The following is a 21,445-nucleotide window of genomic DNA, read 5'->3' on the forward strand; positions in this document are numbered from 1 at the left end:
CTTGGGTAGGGGGGTAGGGAGTGGAGTGGGACGGGAGAGCAGGATGCAGTGGGGAATGGGACGGGCGTGGGAGAGGAGAGGGGGGGATGGGAGGGGAGGAATGGGAGGGCTGGAGACAAAGGTTGGGGCAGGGGTGTGAGGGAGGAGAGGTGGAGGTGGCTGATTCAGATGAAGTAGCTCCACCCACCTTGTTTGTCGTTCGGCAGCGGAGCCACCATGTGGTTCATCTTGGTGACCTGGATGTCAGTCTTGTGGAGCCCGTTGCATTCAATTCTCGACTTTGTGATCACTGCTTCTCTGCGAGAGAGAGAGACAGAGGGAGAGAGAGACAGAGACAGAGAGAGAGAAAGAGAGAAAGAGAGAGAGAGCAAGCACATCCAGTGAAGACCACTGACCAACCAGACCATCGCTCCCTCCCTGTGCAATACCGACAGAGTGCTGCACTGTCTGCGGTGCCTGTGATCCCAGGAGATAGCAAACCAGCACTCTCCCCCTTGCCCCACATGGACTAATCACAGGGACTGCATTTGAAGGCACAGTGGGGGTGTTTGTCCCCACCTCCTGCCCCAGTTCATTGAGGAAACGACAGGGACAACCCTATATCCGATATCGTATTTGATAATGAACTAGACTTAACTCAAAATCTCTCAATAAAATATTCTCTGGGAAAACATCACTTGGGGATTGTTGCTGAACAAAAGACCTTGGAGTGCAGGTTCATAGCTCCTTGTAAGTGGAGTCGCAGCTGGATAGGATAGTGAAGAAGGCATTTGGTATGCTTTCCTTTATTGGTCAGAGTATTGAGTACAGGAGTTGGGAGGTCATGTTGCGGCTGTACAGGACATTGGTTAGGCCACTATTGGAATATTGTGTGAAATTCTGGTCTCCTTCCTATCGGAAAGATGTTGTGAAACTTGAAAGGGTTCAGAAAAGATTTACAAGGATGTTGCCAGGGTTGGAGGGTTTGAGCTATAGGGAGAGGCTGAATTTTTTAATTGAATTGAATTTATTGTCACGTGTACCGAGGCACAGTGACAAGCTTTGTCTTGCGAGCAATACAGGCACATCACAGAGTTAAGGAGCATCGATAGTAAATAATAGGTAAACAGCGGCAAAACCAAAACACAGGTACAGGTGAATGTTAACAGTTTGAGAGTCCATTCAGTATTCTAACAATAGTGGGAAGAAACTGTTACGAAACCGGCTGGTGCGTGTGTTCAGGCTTCTGTACCTTCTCCCCGATGGTAGAGGTTGTAGAAAAACATTGCCAGGGTGGGATGGATCTTTGAGAATGCTGGCGGCCTTTCCTTGACAGCGAGCCTGGTAGATGGATTCTACAGATGGGAGGTTGGCCTTTGTGATTGTCTGGGCCGGGTTCACCACTCTCTGTAACCGTCTCCAATCTTGAATGGTACAGTTGCCATACCAGGTAGTGATACATCCAGACAGAATGCTCTCAATGGTGCACCTATAAAAGTTGGCAAGGGGATTTGCTGTCATGCCAAATTTCCTCAGAAGAAGAGACGTTGTTGGGCCTTTGTAACCAGTGCGTCCACATGAAGAGTCCAAGAAAGCTTGTAGTGGATGACCACGCCCAGGAGTTTGACACTCTCCACTTGTTCCCCCTCTGTGCTGTTAATGTGTAGGGGGGGGGGCATGAGTAACATACCGCCGAAAGTCAATAATGAGCTCCTTGGTTTTGCTGGCATTGAGAGCCAGGTTGTTCTCAGTGCACCATTTTTCCAGGTCTTCCACCTCCCGTCTGTAGTCTGTTTTGTCACCATCTGAGATTCGACCGACTGTGGGTGGTGTCATCAGTGACCTTGTAAATGGCATTAGTCTGGTATTTGATGACACAGTCATGGGTATACCGCGAGTACAGTAGGGGGCTGAGTACGCACCCCTGGGGGGCTCCAGTGTTGGGTCTTAGTGAGGATGAAATATTGTCCCCAATCTTCACTGATTGTCGCCTGTGGGTCAGGAAACTGAGGATCCAGTTGCAGAGAGTGGGGCATAGTCTGAGATCACTAAGTTTAGTAATAGGCTGGGGCTGTTTTCCCTGGAACATTGGAGGCTGAGAGGTAACTTTATACAGGTTTATAAAATCATGAGGGGCATGGATAGGGTAAATAGACAAGGTCTTTTTGCTGGGGTGGGGGGAGTCCAGAACTAGAGGGCAACTTTTTCACACAGAGGGTGGAGCGTGTATGGAATGAGTTGCCAGAGGAACTGGTGGAGACTGGTACAGTTACAATATCTCAAAGGTTTCTAGATGGGTTTATGAATAGGAAGGTTTAGAGGGACATGGTACAAGTGCTGGCAAATGGGACTAGATTAATTTAGGATATCTGGTCAGCAGGGACAGTTTGGACCAAAGGGTTGGTTTCCGTGCTGTACATCTGTACGATTCAATGACACTATCATACTTTGTCTCCAAGCCACTCCCCATCCTGACTTGGAAATATATCACCGTTCCTTCACTGTCGTTGGGTCAAGATCCTGGAATTCCCTCCCTAAGAGCATTGTGGGTCTACCCACAGCACATGGACTGCAGCGGTTCAAGAAGGCAGCTCACCCCCACCTTCTCAAGGGAGGCAACTAGGGACGGGGAATGTTACACCTCACTGGGGCAGTGTACTGGAAATCAAGCTCAACTATTCCTCGAGTCATAGAGATGTACAAAACAGACACAGACCTTTCGGTCCTTCGTCGGCAGGGACAGTTTGGACCAAAGGGTTGGTTTCCGTGCTGTACATCTGTACGTCTCAATGACACTATCATACTTTGTCTCCAAGCCACTCCCCATCCTGACTTGGAAATATATCACTGTTCCTTCACTGTCGTTGGGTCAAGATCCTGGAGTTCCCTCCCTAAGAGCATTGTGAGTCTACCCACAGCACATGGACTGCAGTGGTTCAAGAAGGCAGCTCACCCCCACCTTCTCAAGGGAGGCAACTAGGGACGGGGAATGTTACACCTCACTGGGGCAGTGTACTGGAAATCAAGCTCAACTATTCCTCGAGTCATAGAGATGTACAAAACAGACACAGACCTTTCGGTCTTTCTCATCCGTGCTGACCAGATATTCTAAATTAATCTCGACCCATTTGCCGTGTTTGGCCTGATCCACAATCAGTCCACAAAGATTTTACAAAGTACCGTATATACTTGTGTAGAAGCCGACCCGATTTTATAACAGCTTTGGTCTTGTTTCACGGCAAAGCAACATTTTTATTCCTTCCTTCCTTCCCGCAGGATTTGATTGGAGGAGCTGATGATGATTCCTCACGGCTACAATGAACAGTGAGACTGTACGAGAATCAAATGTCTGATAACGTTTTTATCAGAAATAAAAGCTTAAAATGAAAAACTAAGACAAAACTCGATGAGAGAAAACAGAGAGAACTTGAAGAATTTGGCAGGAAAGTTTAAGAAGCACCAAGTCAGAGTCAGGTGACAACGTGTACCTCAACTTACTGCAATCCATGGTGCTTTTTCTCTTTATGGGTTTACAGTTCAATTGGGTTTCTGCTAATGATATGGTATCGGGTCATAGGGTCATAGAGATGGTCAGCATGGAAACAGACCCTTCGGTCCAACCCGTCCATGCTGACCTGATATCCCAACCCAATCGAGCCCCACCTGCCAGCACCCGGCCCATAGGTTTAGGGTGAGAGGGGAAAGATATAAAAGAGAGACCTAAGGGGCAACGTTTTCACGCAGAGGGTGGTGCATGTATGGAATGAGCTGCCAGAGGATGTGGTGGAGGCTGGTACAATTACAGCATTTAAAAGGCATCAGGATGGGTACATGAATAGAAAGGGTTTAGAGGGACATGGGCTGATGGTACATTGACCTTCAGAGCAAGAGGATTCAAGTATTAGAGCAGGGATGTCTTGCTGCAATTCTGCAGGGCCTTGGTGTGATGGGTCTTCTGCCGATCAGAACGGTCCTCCTTGATCTTTTCCTCAGTTGTTTGTAGGATGCACAGGGTGACTCATTCCCACTTACAAAGGCTCTTTGCCTTCTGAATTAACAGTCAAAACATACGCCAACTAGACAGGGGAAATCGACTGGCTAACTTCACACTTGAGACATATTTTACTGCACAGCAAACAGCTCCTCCTCCTCCAGAGGCCCAGTGCCTTCTGTCAAAACATTCACGCCCTCAAGCTCTTTGGCAGTTTGGGAGCCAATCACATAGTTGCTGTCAGGCAGAAGGCCTTTGTCATAGATAATTAGTCATTCGTCCGCAGACCAATCAGCTCCTTGTGAACGGTCAAAGCTTCATCCGGACACACCCCTTGGCTCCAGTTCATCTGCAAGCTCACCTTCCACTATTACTTGAATAAGCAGCTGTGTAACTAGTACTTGCAATGAGGGCTAGTTTACTTGCTTTCAAAACCTGCAGCAGTCCTTCAACAACCCTTGACCTTTATGCCATCCCTTTCCAATATCAGTCCCCAATTAAAAATGTCGAATAAAAACAGAGTCACTGCAGTAACAAATGCTCACATCCCATGAACTAAAAGAAAAGCCAAACAATTGATTTTCATATTAAGTTTGAGAGTGACTTACTCAAGTCCAAGATAAGAATCCTATACTTTATTGAAGCCCATTATCTCGGTACCTGGAGAGAATCTCCATGGCAAGTTTCCAAACAGAGCCGCAAATATATTTGAAAGTAATGTATTTTGAGGCCTAATGAGATAGGGCTGGAGAGTGGGACTAGCCGGGTAGCTCTTTCTGGAGCCAGTGGGCTGAATGGCCTCCTGTGCTGTAAAATTCTATAATTCTTTGATTCCATCTGGGTAAAGTCAATTGGATAATTTAAGTAACTGATATGGCTATAAATAAATAATGGGAAACATTCAAAGAAATAATACAAAGTGCTCAACAAAAATATAACCCACTGAAAAGCACAAAATCAGCAAAAAGGGAAAATTGTTCAGTTTCTCCAAAGTCGAGCATACCACCAGATTGAAAGAAATCTTTTAAAATTGCAAAATAAAGCTGAGCACTGGGATTAGAAATCAATAAAGGGCCATTAATAAATTGGGTAACAACAGAAAAACAATGCAGTATGAAAAGCGAGGAAAATAGACATGCTAACAGCGTTTGGAAGAATATAAAAGAGAGAGAGTAGCTAAAGTCAATGTTGGTCTCTTCGAGGCAGGTGATGGGGAATGGGGAATGAGGACACGGCAGAGACTTTGGACAAATCTTTCATAACTGTCTTCACAATAGAAAGCAGAAAGTACATACCAGAGATAGGAATGAACCGAAAAGTGAAGTTTAAAGCAATATCTGCAAAGGTACGTTCAAGAAATGGAATAAACTACAAACTGTAAATTTCCAGAATCTGATGGCTTACATCCCGGGATCCTATGGAACATGGGATAGTGTGTAAAGGTGAGGTAGCAGAGGAGCCTAGTCATTGGTGCAATCAGCCCGGCAGACTGAACAGCCTTCAGCCATTCCAGTACCGTATCCTTTTATTCATCTGACAGAGTCTGCTGTTGTATTCTGCATCAACAATTCTGAGGTGTTTAGCAGAGTGCATATAGGTCAAACTCTTCAAAGTCAGGATCATTGAATCAGTTAGTAACAGCAATAAAAAGTCATGTCTGCACTTGGACTGTTTTTCAGTTCAAATCAAAAAGGCTCATTCTTACAAACATCTCTCCTGTTCATCAGTGTCACTTATACACAAGGAAAGCGTGTTACATTTTTTTGTTTGTTTTCCTTCACTGAATTCAGGTTAAACGCTCGGCACTGACATGCCAGGGCAGCTCAGTCATGGAGCTCAGCTTACAATTGTTCCCTTGACAGCAATAATTGTTTGCATTATTCCGGCTAGCACTGTGAAATGCAACTAGTTATCATTGCACTATCAGAGGCTTCAAACACTCCCACGACAGAGATAGCACAGGGTTAGATACAGAGCAAAGCTCCTCTACACTGTCCCTATCAACACTCCCAGGATGAGGACAGTACAGGGTTAGATTACAGAGCAAAGCTCTCTCTACACTGCCCCTATCAACACTCCCAGGATGAGGACAGTACAGAGTTAGATTACAGAGCAAAGCTCCCTCTACACTGCCCCTATCAACACTCCCAGGATGAGGACAGTACAGGGTTAGATACAGAGCAAAGCTCCCTCTACACTGCCCCTATCAACACTCCCAGGATGAGGACAGTACAGAGTTAGATACAGAGCAAAGCTCCCCCTACACTGTCCCTATCAACACTCCCAGGATGAGGACAGTACAGGGTTAGATTACAGAGCAAAGCTCCCCCTACACTATCCCTATCAACACTCCCAGGATGAAGACAGTACAGGGTTAGATACAGAGCAAAGCTCCCCCTACACTGTCCCTATCAACACTCCCAGGATGAGGACAGTACAGGGTTAAATTACAGAGCAAAGCTCCCCCTACACTGTCCCTATCAACACTCCCAGAATGAGGACAGTACAGGGTTAGATTACAGAGCAAAGCTCCCCCTACACTGTCCCTATCAACACTCCCAGGATGAAGACAGTACAGGGTTAGATACAGAGCAAAGCTCCCTCTACACTGTCCCTATCAACACTCCCAGAATGAGGACAGTACAGGGTTAGATACAGAGCAAAGCTCATTCTACACTATCCCTATCAAACACGCCCAAGGTGTGGACAGTATGGGGTCAGATACAGAGAAAAGGTCACTCTACACTGTCCCTATTAAACACTCCCAAAATAGAGATAGCACAGGGTTAGATACAGAGCAAAGCTCCCTCTACACTGTTGCCATGAAACACTCCAAGGATGGGAACAGCACAGGGGTAGACAAGGGGTAAAGCTCACCCTACAGTGCCCCCATCGCACACACCTACCACAGAGACAGCATGGGGTTAGTTATAGAACAAAGCCCCCTCTCCACTGTGTTCATCAAACACTCCCAGGAGAGGGCCAGTATGGGGTTAGATGTTGATAAAGCTCCCTCTCCCTAAGCAGTCTCAAACATGCTGAAAACAGATTCAGGTTGAGAGGGAAGTCACACTGTCTCAACTTCTTTTAGAAAGGGAAACCCTACTATATAATATTAATCTGAGTTTTGAGGATGTAGCGAGAGGATTGATAAAGGCGGCTCCATTGATGTACTAAGTTAAAAACCACACAACACCAGGTTATAGTCCAACAGGTTTAATTGGAAGCACACTAGCTTTCAGAATCAGGTGGTTGTGTCCACAACCACCTGATGAAAGAGCGTCACTCTGAAAGCTAGTGTGCTTCCAATTAAACCTGTTGGACTATAACCTGGTGTTGTGTGATTTTTAACTTAGTACACCCCAGTCCAACACCAGCATCTCCAAATCATGTCCATTGATGTAGTATACCTGGACCTCCAAACGCCAGCCCCGAGTTGTCACCCATTAAACCACAAGAAAAGGGTCATTCCATTGGGTTAAGTGATTGGAAGAATAGCTTCAGTGGAACATTTCCCAGTTTGCAGCCAATGAACAGAAGCATGCCGTAAGAATGATTTCTGGGGCCTGAACTGTTTTCAATCTATTTAATGAGGAGAAAGTGAGGACTGCAGATGCTGGAGATCAGAGCTGAAAATGTGTTGCTGGAAAAGCACAGCAGGTCAGGCAGCATCCAGGGAACAGGAGAATTGACGTTTCGGGCATAAGCCCTTCTTCAGGAAGGGCTTATGCCCGAAACGTCGATTCTCCTGTTCCCTGGATGCTGCCTGACCTGCTGCGCTTTTCCAGCAACACATTTTCAGCTCAATCTATTTAATGTCTTAGATGAGGAGATACAGAGTAGATTTCGACAATAGATAGAAGGGTAAGCTGTAGGGGCACGCAGGGAGGCTGCAAACAGAGAGAGATGGGCGAGGTAAGTGAGTGACAAGTTTAATTTTGAGAAGTGAGGGATTATTCACTTTGTGAGAAGAATAGAATAGCGGAATAAACTTAAAAGGCCATGTAATAATTACACACTCCACTTCATTTCAACTTGAAATAAAGTTAGCGACAGCCTTTTCTATTTCATTCCTCTGGGTGACACCTTAAACAATCAGCATCCACCTGTCTCGTTTAAAGTTCGGCAGTTAACTGGCAGTCATCATTCGGCTGGTGCATTGTCTCTGGCTTCACTTCTACCAGAGTCTACTCGCCAAACAAACAGCCCTCTCGTTTTATACAGTATAAAAAGTTGTTTTCCCTTTAAACTGGTATTCTTGTGAATTATCCTGATGAGAACAAGACAAAACAAAACCTTTATAAAATGTGTTTTTTTTCCGAGCAATACTCAAGTTCTGTACCATCAAACACAGAGGTCAGAAGTTATATGACACCTGGTTATCATCCAATAGGTTTATTTGAAACCACAAGCTTTCAGAAGCACTGGGGAACTGATTTGACGTGAAGAAGAGACAGCGCTATGAAAGCTAGTGCTTCCAAATACACCTGCTGGATGATAACCTGGGGTCATATAACTTCTGACCTCTGTGTTTGATGGTACAGAACTTGAGTATTGCTTGAAAAAAAGGCGCATTTTATAAAGGTTTTGTTTTTATGTGTTACCTGGTGTTGTGTGATTTCTGACCTGGTCCAGCCCGGTCCAACACTGGCACCTCCACATCAAACACAGGGTTGGGAGGAAAGTACAGATGCTTTGCAAACTTGCAGATACTAACAATCAAAGACACTGAAGTACGCGGAATACAAAAAACTAACAACAAGTAATGACAAAAGCTTTTGTCCTTATTTGCTGATGGTATATGGGCATCACTGACAAGACCAGTATGTGTTGTTCCTAATTACTCAGAAGGCAATTAAGAGTCTAGAATAATATACAGGCTAAACCAGAAAAAGGACAGCAGATTTCCTTCCCTCGTGGACACTAACAAACCAAATGGGCTTTTACAACATTCGACAACATTTCCATGATTGCAATTGGGTTAGAGTTCCATCCCAGGTCTTTAGTGAATTACAAATTTCCCCAGCTGCGGTGATAGGATTTGAACCGTAAAGCATGAGCTGGGCGACTAGGCCAGTGACATTACTGACGGGCTGCAGCTCTGGCAGACTGATTTTCATTTAACGTGCTTTAGAATACTACTCAACAATAGGGCAGTCCCACTGCAGTTCCAAGAGGCTTTGTTGAGAACAACACCTGGAATATTGTGTGCAAATTTAAGGAAAGGTACAAATGACTCGGAGGTTCATGAGATTGATCCCTGGAATGGGGGTCTGTCCTAGGATGGGACACTGCATAGAGTGGTTTGATATTCCAAGGAGTTGAGAAGAAAGAAAAACACAGATACAAAGGGGCTTGACAGCGTCAACACTAAGGGACTGTTTTCCGTATAGTATGCGCAAACATGTATGTACAACGTACAAACACACACACGTGTGCACATATACACACATACATGTACACACGGACATACACACCCACATGTACCTTCACATACTCACACACACAATCAGCACATGCATATGCCCACCCACACTTGTACATGCTTTCACACACATACACACTTAGACAGGTATACCCAAGCACAGTCAAATATAAGAACCAGGAGCAGGAGGAGGCCATCCCCGATCATGGCTGATCCTCTTGTGGACTCAGCTCCACTTACCCACCCCACTCACCATATCCCTCAATTCCTTTACTGTTCAAAAATCTATCTATCTTTGCTTTAAAAACATTCAATGAGGAAGCCTCAACTGTTTTACTGGGCAGGGAATTCCTCAGATTCACAACCTTCTGGATGAAGAGGTTCCTCTTTAACTCCGTCTGAAATCTGCTTCCCTTTATTTTGAGGCTGTGCCCCCTACTTCTAGTTTCACCTCCCAGTGGAAACAGCCTCCCTGCTTCTGTCTTATCTATTCCCTTCATCATTTATATGTTTCGATAAGGTCCCCCCTCATTCTCTAAATTCCAGTTAGTATCATCCCAATCTACTCAGTTTCTCCTCATAAACCAACCCCCTCATCTCTGGGATTAACCTGGTGAACCTCCTCTGCACCCCCTCCAGTGCCAGTACATCCTTTCCCAAATCTGCACACAGTACAGGACCTACAAACACACACGTACAAAAGCATGCATGCGCATACACACACACACATTGACACACACTCAAACAAAAATGCACATGTACATTTGTGCATACACATACCAAGCATATACTGACACACACACACATACATAACACACCCAGCACACATATACACACACTTAATACCATTAAACATACATTAATTCACATGCATGAATACACACACACAAATACGAATGCACACTCATACATATGGAGACACAAACACACAGACATACTCTCATAGTCATATGCACAGAATCCCATATACACAGACACACACACACAGATACACAACCCCACACACACACACTCTCACACACTTAATGCTAGCCCTTACTGATGCTTGTGAATGTAACATTTGTACACAATAATGCGCTGTTTTAAATATTTCTTGCACTCCCCATTACCACACTGTCCACAGTCTAGTCCAGACATATGCTGAGATGATATAAGTTTTGCAGAAAATCCTTTTGGAGGGAAACTACCTCGTTCTCCCCAACAAATCCTTTACTCTGTGTTTGAGCTGAATTCTCTACTGTTTACTCCCAGCTCTGGCTTTCAGGTCAATGTTCCATTTGGTTTTGGAACTGAAACAAGTGCTTTCAATGTCCAAGAGAGGGCAATGATTCAGCTAGAGGGAATGTAAAACCTGCCCCAAATACTTGGGGGAAAGCCAAGGTAGCAAGGCAGGAAACAGAGACACGCTGCGTTTTATAGTGTTGGACTCTGAAATCATGGAGATTTCTGACTTCAATTCCCAACTCTGTCAATGTGTACGCTTCCACAGTCAAATGATCAGGGCTTAGAGCGAAATTTTATAATTTAAGCACTCTCCTCCCTTACACACACTCACACACACACAGACACACCCACACACACAGACACATACGCACACGCACATACACACACAGACACACACACACACCGGCACAGAAACACACACAGACACACACTCACACAGATACATACACACCCACACACCCATTCTCACTGTCACTCTAGACAGCCCTTCAATCTGAAAAGTACATCAGGTGAGATGGTTTCTGAGAGCCCTTTTGTGAGAAGTGATTTAATTCACAGGCAGCGCACAGAAAATGATACTGAACAGGCAGTGACGCCTCCACTTTATTCTCTAGTATTAACATTTCAAAATAAAAGATTGATTTGAATCACAGTAACGTCACTGAAGGGGTAGGAGAGACAGGCTAATTGCAGTCACAGGAAGAATTGATTGTGTGAACTGACCCCTGTAATTTCACTAATTAAACAGTGAAAACGCTGTACAAAGGTGGGAATGAAATACAGTAAGTCTTCCTTAACCGTTGATGGATATGTATATAAAGGAACTTCAAGTTACCAAGCTACAAGGATCAAAGGATCAACTGAATCCACATTTATTCTTTAAATTTCTTCGAAATAAACTTAAAATCATTTTCAAAGGTGTCTGTCTGCCAGTTTTGTGAATAACCAAAAGGAACCTTTTCACCAACTGTTAAAACAAAGAAGGAATTGCATTTGTCTAGCGCTGGCTATGACCTCGGCACTTTCCCAAAGTGATTTATAGCCAATAGTGTGCTTTCGACTGCAATCCCAGCTACAATGCTGGAAAACACAGCAAGCTCCCAACAACAGCAGTGAAACCATTTGTTTTGTGAGATGTCAGTTGAGGAACTAACTTGGATACACCAGACAGGAAATTCACTGTCTCCTTCTCAGCAGGAGCACAGCAGCACCTCCAGCAGTACTGCACTCCCTCAGAGTGCCACAGGAACATAAATGCCTGGCAATGACCATTTCCAACAAGACACCACGCTTTGACATTCAATGGCATTGCCAAATCTGAATTCCCTTTGTGTGTAGAGAAGTGCTTCCTAACATCTCTAGGTCTGGCTCTAATTCTCAGATTATGGCCCTAGTTCCAAAATCAACTAGTGGAAATAGTTTACCTTCATCTACTCTGTCTTTTCCTGCTAATATCTCGAAGACTTTGTTCAGATCACTCCTTAAACTATTAATCCTAGGGGCTGCCATTGATCAGAAACTCAACTGGACACAGTGGCGACAAGACCCAGATTACTGGCCAGGAATACTGCAGCGAGTAACTCACCTCCTGACTGTCTACCATCTACAAGCCAGCAGTGTGATGGAATACTCCCCACTTGCCTGGATGGGGGCAGCTCCAACAGCACTCAAGAAGCTTGACACCATCCAGGACAAAGAAGCCCCCGCTTGATTGGCACCACATCCATGCCTTCCACCACCACCAATGCTCAGTCACAGCAGCATGTACCTTCTACAAGATGCACTGCAGAACAAAGAACACCTACAGTGTGGAAACAGGCCATTTGGCCCAGCAAGTCCACACTGACCCTCCAAAGAGTATCTCTCCCAGACCCAACTCCTTAACCTACATTTCCTATGGCTAATGCACCAAACCTATACATTCCTGAACACAAAGGACAATTTAGCATGGCCAATCCACCCTAACCTGCACATCCCTGGACTGTGGGAGGAAATCAGAGCACCCAGAGCAAACTCCACCCAGACAGTCGCCCGAGGGTGGAATCGAACCTGGGACCCTGGCGCTGTGACAAAGACAGCAAAGCTCCTCAGACAGCACCTTCCAGACCCATGACCCAGGAAGGGCTAATGCCTGAAAGTCAATTCTCCTGCTCCTCGGATGCTGCCTGACCTGCTGCGCTTTTCCAGCATCACACTTTTCGACTCTGATCTCCAGCATCTGCAGACCTCACTTTCTCCTTGGAAATATATCGCCGTTCCTTCACTGTCGCTGGGTCACAATCCTGGAATTCCCTCCCTAAGGGACATTGTGGGTCTACCTACAGCATATGGACTGCAGCGGTTCAAGAAGGCAGCTCACCCCCACCTTCTCAAGGGGCAACTAGGGACGAGCAATAAATGCTGGGCCCAGCCAGTGATGCTCACATCCCATGAATGAATAATTTTTTTTAAAAACCCTGGAGTAGGATTTGAGCAATAACCTTCTGAGATGCAGGAGCAGGGATGTCTTGTTGCAATTATACAGGGTGTTGGTGGGACCATACCTGGAGTTGTGTGTCCAGTTTTGGTCTCCTTACCTTACCTAATGATGGAAGGAATGCAGCGAAAGGTTTCCCAGACTGATTCCCGGGATGGCAGGGATGATGTATGAGGAGAGTATGAATTCGTTTGGATCACATTCACTGGAGTTTGGAAGAATGAGGGGAATCTCATAGAAACCTAGAAAATGTCAATAGGACTGGACAGAATAAACATAGGAAGGATATTCCCGATAGTGGGAGAGTCCAGAAGCAGGGGCACAGTCTAAGGATATGGCGTAGGTCTTTCAGGACTGAGCTGAGGATAAATGCCTTCATCCAGAGAGTGGAGAGTCTGTGGAATTCTCTGCCACAGAAAGCAGTTGAGATTAAAACATTGAATGTTTTTAAGAAGGAGATCGAGACCATTCCGAGTGCTGGGGGATCAGAGGGTAAGGGGGAGGAAGCAGGAATAGGGGAGTGAGGTGGATGATCATATGGAATGGTGGAGCAGGCTAGAAGGGCCGAATGGCCTCCTCCTACACCTAATTTTGATGTTTCAATGTTTCTGTGACTCAGAGGTAAGGGAGCGCTATCCACTGACTCACCAACAGCTGGAACATTGGCTTGGACAACGGTTATTAACAATGATCTTGGAGGGAAGATATTTATGACAAACAACACAGAAAAGGTGACACCAAGGACACACGTCCCATCTTAAAACACATCGCTGGGAGATACGTGGAAGAAATGCTGAATACCTGAGGCACAATTTAATTGCATCCTGCTACAGAAAGGGCAGTGTACTGCTAAGGGAGAGATGCAAATGCTCTTGAGACACTGGTGGGGAACGATGGATCAGATAGAAAGGGGGAAGGGCCGCTGGAACAATAACAATGACATTTACCCCAGGATATGGGGCAGGAGGGGGGGGAGGTGAACAGCGACACTGTATTGAGTCACATCTCAGATGGTGCTAAGCAGACTGTGACAGATCAAGATTAAATATTGCCAACTTACCAGCCTCCTATATAAAGTGGTGTCATTTTTATTAATTTTATGACATCCTGCTCTCTGGCAGACAGCAGGGAAGATATATATCACAAGAGCAGGACGCTGTTTAATTAAAAGTAAAAATTTAATCTCCTCCAGTCATCAAATCATTCCTTATTGCACTGAACTCTGTTCCAGGGTCCAGATAAGTGCAGGCTGGTTGTAAACAGTTACTGACTCAGGTCACATCAGGGTAGCGCAGCTTTTATCTCCTGCTTCACATACCCCACCTGAAACCAGCTCAGTCACTGATTATTCAAACAGAGAACATCTTTCATTTTTACACTGTATCACGTGTTTTACATGTGCTTAAAAACACCATGTATAAAGTGAGGACCTTTATGCTGAGTCAACAATGATGCTAGTATATGATTTTGTTTATGGGTACACATGTGTGCAATGTGTATACACATACATTCATGGATGAGGGCATCCCTGGCTAAGCCAGCATTTATTACCCATCCCTAATTGCCCAGAAGACAGTTACTGTGGGTCTGGAGTCACATGTAGGCCAGACCAGGTAAGGGTGGTAGATTTCCTTCCCTAAAGGACATTAGTGACCCAGATGGGTTTTTCTGACAATCACAGAGGAAGTGGTGGATGTGGGTACAGTTCAACGTTTAAAAGACATTTGGATAAGGACATGAATGAGAAGGGTAGGCAGGTGGGACTAGTTTCATTTGGGATTATGATCAGCATGGACTGGTTGGGCCAAAGGGTCTGTTCCCATGCTGGATGACTATATGATTCATGGTTACCCTTAGACTATCAATTCCGCATTTCTTATTTAATTCAAATTCCACCATCTACCATGACAGGATTCGAACCCAGGTGCCCAGAGTATTACTTGGGTCTCTTGATTCACAGTCTAGTGATAATGCCACTAGGCCATCACTTCCCCTGTTTGTCTGCAGATGTGCATGTGTGAGGCTACATGTTAATACACATGCTTGCATATACACGTGTGTGAGCGTGTGTATGTTATGTGTGGTGTGTGTTTCAGTGAGTGAGTGTGTGAGTGATTGTTCACATGAGTGTGTGTGTCTGTGATGTGTGCAGAGAGTGGGTGGGCAGGTGAGTGAGTATGGATTTTGCGAGAATAACACTTTCAGGAAGTGAATTTTATGCTTTGGATCAAATTAAATGGGGAAAAAGCACCCTGGCTTTCAGCAATTGGACAAATACCCACAAGACAATTACAGTTCAATGGATCATCAACGGCTGTTTGAAGATTTTGTGACGGGAAAGTGAGAGATTTTTTAAAGGAATCACTGAGTGTGGTTAAGATCATATTTATTCCCATCCAGATAATAATCTATTCATGAGAACCCCTGATTCAAAAGGATGTTTTGAGGGCAAAGTTAATTCATTTACATTTCCATCTGGGTAGTTCAGCATTCCCACACAGGGTTAATTGCGGGGTGCAATTCCGAGAGAGGCAATTGAGGATGAAGTCAGCTAGCAAGCAGCTCTGGGATTGTCGAAGATTGTTCCAGGAGTTGGGAAGTAGCTGGGAGCTGGAAGCAGAGGCCTACCAGGAAACCAGGCTGCTTTCTGATTTGATGGCCACAGTGAATCCAACATTAACCGGGGTGTCCATATTCATGACGTGTCTGAGGAACGTTGGATGGTCACCAAACCAGATGCTAGTGGAAGGGACCCAGGAAATCGCACATCTCTGAGACTGCAGAGGATGGTGGGAATCTGGAACTCTCTGCCTGTCACGGTGGGAGAGGCAGAAACCCTCAGAAGGAAGGATTTAGATGTGCACTTGAGAAACCAAGGCATAAAAGGTTATGGGTCAAGTGCGGGATAATTAGATCAGATTAGTGAGGCGATTGTTTTAGACTGGTGAAGACTCGATGTGCTGAAGCCCTTTTATCGCTGCTATGGATCTCTATGAGTCTCTCGGACTCTAATAGTGGAAGGTAGAGGAAAAGCAAGAGTGAATGCCTGAGTGCTGTGGCACACAGATCTAGCCCCCAGGAGAAGGGAAGAAATGCCCGCAATCAGAGTCAAAGCGTCATGAAGAAATACAGTATGCTCCCTTAGTATCAATAATACTTCCCTTTCTTTCCACCACCCTGGTAAATCCCCACTGTACCCTCTCCAGAGTGATCACATCCTTCCTACAATAAGTGGCTGTCCTGAAGCTGCACTCTAATGTTATTTTGTACAGCAGGTGAAGCCCAGGGAACCTCCTCAACTAGCTGCTGAGTTAGACAGCCACACAGCACAGAAGCAGACCCTACATTCCAGCCAGTCCATGCCGAACATAATCCCAAACTAAACCAGAACCACCTGCCTGCTCCTGGCCCATATTCCTCAAACTTTTCCTATTCATAGATCCATCCACATGTCTTGTAAACATTGTAACTGGACCCACATCCAGCACTTCCTCAGGAAGCTCATTCCATGTTTTGTGGCCTTCCTTGTCTGTCATACCTTTCAGAATTCTGTTGACACACATTCCAAGATGAAACCATAAGAAATAGGAACAGGAGCAGGCCATTCAGCCCTTTGAGCCTGCTCCCCCATTCAATAGGATCATGGCTGATCCCACATTCCTCACATCCACTTTTCTGCCCTTTCCCTGTATCCCTTCATTCCCCGACTGATGTAAAATCTCTCTCAGCCTTAAATATCCACAAGGACTATGCCCACACAGCTCTCTGTGACGAGGAGTTCCAAAGACTCTCAAACCTCAGGAGAAATTCCTCCCCATCTCAGTCTGAAACTGGTGCCCCTTTATTCTGAGACTATGCCCTCTGGTCCTAGACCCTCCCATGAGGGGAAACATCCTCACAGCATTGACCCACTCAAGCCCCTTAAGAATCCTGGATGTTTCAATGAGATCCCCTCTCATTCTTCTAAACTCCAGGGAGTAGTGTCCCAACCTGTTTAACCTTTGTTCAGAAAACAATCCCTCCCCATCCCAGGGACCATCCTAGTGAACCTTCTCTCAACTACCTCCAATGAAATGATATCTTTCCTTAAATAAGGGATGGGAACAGCTCACAGTGCTCCATCAGTGACCTCCCCAGCACCTTGTACAGTTGCAGTAAGACCTCCCTACTCTTAAACTCCAACCCCCTTGAAATAAGGGCCAACATCCCATGACCCTTCCTGATTCCCTGCTAACCCAATGTGCTAGCTTTCTGTGGTTCATGTACAAGTCCCCCTCGTCCCCACACCGCTACCAAATTCCCTTTGTGTCGCAGCTTTCTGCAGTTTCCCTCCATCTTTTATCCTCTCTTCCAAATGAACAGCCTCTACACTCTCTGGGATTTTCCCTTGCATGATCTTGTAAATCTCCTTCTTTGTCTTTCCCAAATGCATCTGCTCCCACATCTCGGCGCTGACCTCCTGCTGCCACCTTTGCTCCCACATCCCCCACCCACCACCCCTTTCCTGAGGTTATTCATCAGGCCTCTCGATGTACCTTAGTCTCCCTTCCTTGGACATCTCGTGTGGGGGGTTGTCACACAACATCTTGTTTGAGCTCACGTCCAGCAGGTAGATGAAGATGTTCTCCTGTGGGTAACAGAAGGGTCAGCAACAGGTCAACCACCTTATATCAAAATCTGGAGCAAGTCTTTCCTTCACAGAACAGGACAGAGAGCACTCTGGGAAAAAAAAACTGCACAATTAGGCCCACTGCCCTGTTTCTCCTAAACCGTATGCAAATAATATCTTCTCAATTATTTATCCAATTACTATTTGGCAGATTTTTTTAATCTGATTTTCATCAACGTTGAAGCACTTTTTCTGGCGTTGGAAATTGGTCAAAGCACTTCCTGGAGTTTTGTCAGGGGGAGAAATATCAAGTGAAGCTCCCTCTACACTGTCCCCCCAACAACTCCTACAGGAGGGTCAGCACAGAGTTAAATACAGAATAAAGCTTCCTCTACAATCTCCTCATGAAACTCTCCCAGGACAAGGTCAGCACAGGGTTAGATACAGTGTAAAGCTCCCTGTACACTGTCCCCATCAAACATTCCCAGGACAGGGACAGCTCAGGGTCAGTTCTAGAGCAGCAGATATATCAGAACACCATCTCCTTCTAAAGGGGCAAATAGGGACAGACAGTAAATATTAGCCCAGACAGTGACACCTATATTCCGTAAGCATAAAGCTAAATACCATGGGCAGCACAGTTGGACAGTGCCAGGGACCCAGGTTCAATCCCAGCCTTGGGTGACAGCCTGTGTGCAGTTTGCACATTCTCCCCATGTCTGCGTGGGTTTCCTCCGGGTGCTCCGGTTTCCTCCCACAGTCCAAAGATGTGCAGGTCAGAGTGAATTGGCCATGCTAAATTGCCCGTAGTGTTCAGCGATGTGTAGGTTAGGTGCATTAGTAGGGGAATGGGTCTGGGTGGGTTACTGTTCGGAGGGTCGGTGTGGACTTTTGAGCCAGAGCCTGTTTCCACACTGTAGGGATTCTGTTAAAAAGAAGTGTACAGACTGTGAGGTTCCAGGCATGAGCAGGAGAGTTTGTCAGGACAGCTGAGGGGAAGAGTTACCCATTGTCCAGCCTCAAAGAGACTACTATGATAGTGTAAGCAACACAGACCATAGAAACAGCAGGCACAGTGGCTCAGTGGTTAGCACTGCTGCCTCACAGCGCCAGGGTTCAATTCCAGCCTCAGGTGACTGTCTGCGTGGCGTTTACACATCCTCCCACAGTCCAAATCGGTGCAGGTTAGGTGGGTTGGCTGTGCTAAATTACCCAGAGTATCCAGGCTAGGTGGGCTAGCCATGAGTAATACAGCGTTACAGGTGGGTTGGGCCCAGGTGGGATGCTCTTTGGAGGGTCAGTGCAGACTCAATGGGCTGAATGGCCTCTTTCCGCACTGTAGGTCCTGGTTGCCTCCAGGCTGCATGTTGCAGAGTGGAAGGTATAACTTTCACAAGGATTCAGCCTGGAGCTCCATCTCTCAGGCTACAGGATTGAGATGGATCAGCACAAATCCAGGTGGATGTGTGAGGGCCGCTGTGATCCAGGAGCTCAATGCTATTTTTCAGTTTTAATTTACATGTGACTTTTAACAACAGCTGAAGGAGCAACAAATCAGGACGAAGCAAGGCATGAGGTCAGATGTTTCCTGATGACCTACCACGTTGGGGATGACGGTCGAGAGGACATCGCTGATAACAGCCCGTAACGACAGGGTGTCAATGACTGAAGCAAGATCCAACAGGGCATTCTGCAAAGAGACAAACACAGAGCGACAGTTTATTAACAGCATCTCAATCAGAAACTGGCCATTCATCACAGACTGGACTAGAGCCTCTACAGATAGTGTACAGGCTGCCTTGCACCATCCCCATCAAACACTTCCAGGACAGGGACAACACGGGGTTAGAGACAGAGTAAAGCTCCCTCTACACTGTCCCCCCATCAAACACTCCCAGGGCAGGGACAACACGGGGTTAGAGACAGAGTAAAGCTCTCTCTACACTCTCCCTATCAAACACTCCCAGGACAGGGACAACACAGGATTAGAGGCAGAGTAAAGCTCTCTCTACACTCTCCCTATCAAACAATCCTAAGACAGGGATAACATGGAGTTAGGTACAGACTAAAGCTCTCTCTACACTGTCTCCCATCAAACACGCCCAGGACAGGGACAGCACGGGGTTAGATACAGAGTAAAGCTCCCTCTACACTGTCCCCATCAAACACTCCCAGGACAGGGATGGCAGGGGGTTAGATACAGAGTAAAGCTCTCTCTACACTGGCCCCATCTTATACTCCCAGGACAGGGATAGCACGGGGTTAGATACAGAGTAAAGCTCCCTCTACACTGTCCCCATCAAACACTCCCAGGACAGGGATGGCAGGGGGTTAGATACAGAGTAAAGCTCTCTCTACACTGGCCCCATCAAATACTCCCAGGACAGGGATAGCACGGGGTTAGATACAGAGTAAAGCTCCCTCTACACTGTCCCCATCAAACACTCCCAGGACAGGGATAGCACGGGGCTAGATACAGAGTAAAGCTCCCTCTACACTGTCCCCATCAAACACTCCAAGGACAGGGATTGCACGGGGTTAGATACAGAGTAAAGCTCCCTCTACACTGTCCCCATCAAACAATCCCAGGACAGGGATAGCACGGGGTTAGATACAGAGTAAAGCTCCCTCTACACTGTCCCCATCAAACACTCCCAGGACAGGGATAGCACGGGGCTAGATACAGAGTAAAGCTCCCTCTACACTGTCCCCATCAAACACTCCAAGGACAGGGATTGCACGGGGTTAGATACAGAGTAAAGCTCCCTCTACACTGTCCCCATCAAACACTCCAAGGACAGGGATGGCACGGGGTTAGATACAGAGTAAAGCTCCCTCTACACTCTCCCTATCAAACACTCCCAGGACAGGGACAGCACGGGGTTAGATACAGAGTAAAGCTCTCTCTACACTCTCCCTATCAAACACTCCCAGGACAGGGACAGCACGGGGTTAGATACAGAGTAAAGCTTTCTCTACACTCTCCCCCATCAAACACTTCCAGGACAGGGACAGCACGGGGTTAGATACAGAGTAAAGCTCCCTCTACACTCTCCCTATCTAACCCTCCCTGGACAGGGATAGCACGGGGTTAGATACAGAGTAAGGCTCTCTCTACACTCTCCCTATCAAACACTCCCAGGACAGGGACAGCACGGGGTTAGATACAGAGTAAAGCTCCCTCTACTCTCTCCCTATCAAACACTCCCAGGACAGGGACAGCACGGGTTAGATACAGAGTAAAGCTCCCTCTACACTCTCCCTATCAAACACTCCCAGGCAGGGACTGCACGGGGTTAGATACAGAGTAAAGCTCCCTCTACACTGTCCCCATCAAACACTCCCACGACAGGGACAGCATGGGGTTAGATACAGAGTAAAGTCCCTCTACACTCTCCCTATCAAACACTCCCAGGACAGGGACAGCACGGGTTAGATACAGAGTAAAGCTCCCTCTACACTCTCCCTATCAAACACTCCCAGGACAGGTACAGCACGGGTTAGATACAGAGTAAAGCTCCCTCTACACTGTCCCCATCAAACACTCCCAGGACAGGGACAGCACGGGGCTAGATACAGAGTAAAGCTCCCTCTACACTGTCCCCAACAAACACTCCCAGGATAGGGACAGCACGGGGTTAGATACAGAGTAAAGATCCCACTACACTGTCCCCTCAAACCCTCCCAGGACAGGGATAGCACGGGGATGGATACAGAGTAAAGATCCCTCTACACTGTCCC

The 21,445-nt window shown here is 46.3% G+C and overlaps 1 protein-coding gene and 1 long non-coding RNA gene across 5 annotated transcripts in view; one reads left to right on the forward strand and one right to left on the reverse strand.

Moving 5' to 3' along the window:
- The window catches only part of tenm1 (teneurin transmembrane protein 1), a 2,412,691-nt gene that overhangs the window by 853,060 nt on the left and 1,538,186 nt on the right, over positions 1-21,445 (forward strand). The gene's annotated exons all lie outside the window — the stretch shown is intronic.
- Positions 165-19,396, reverse strand: LOC122557306. The gene is made up of 3 exons (XR_006313793.1): positions 19,305-19,396; positions 17,631-17,722; positions 165-297 (listed from the first exon to the last, which is right to left on the reverse strand). It is a non-coding gene; the product is annotated as an uncharacterized LOC122557306 (long non-coding RNA).

Source organism: Chiloscyllium plagiosum, chromosome 15 (assembly GCF_004010195.1).
Source record: "Chiloscyllium plagiosum isolate BGI_BamShark_2017 chromosome 15, ASM401019v2, whole genome shotgun sequence".
Lineage (NCBI taxonomy): Eukaryota > Metazoa > Chordata > Chondrichthyes > Orectolobiformes > Hemiscylliidae > Chiloscyllium > Chiloscyllium plagiosum.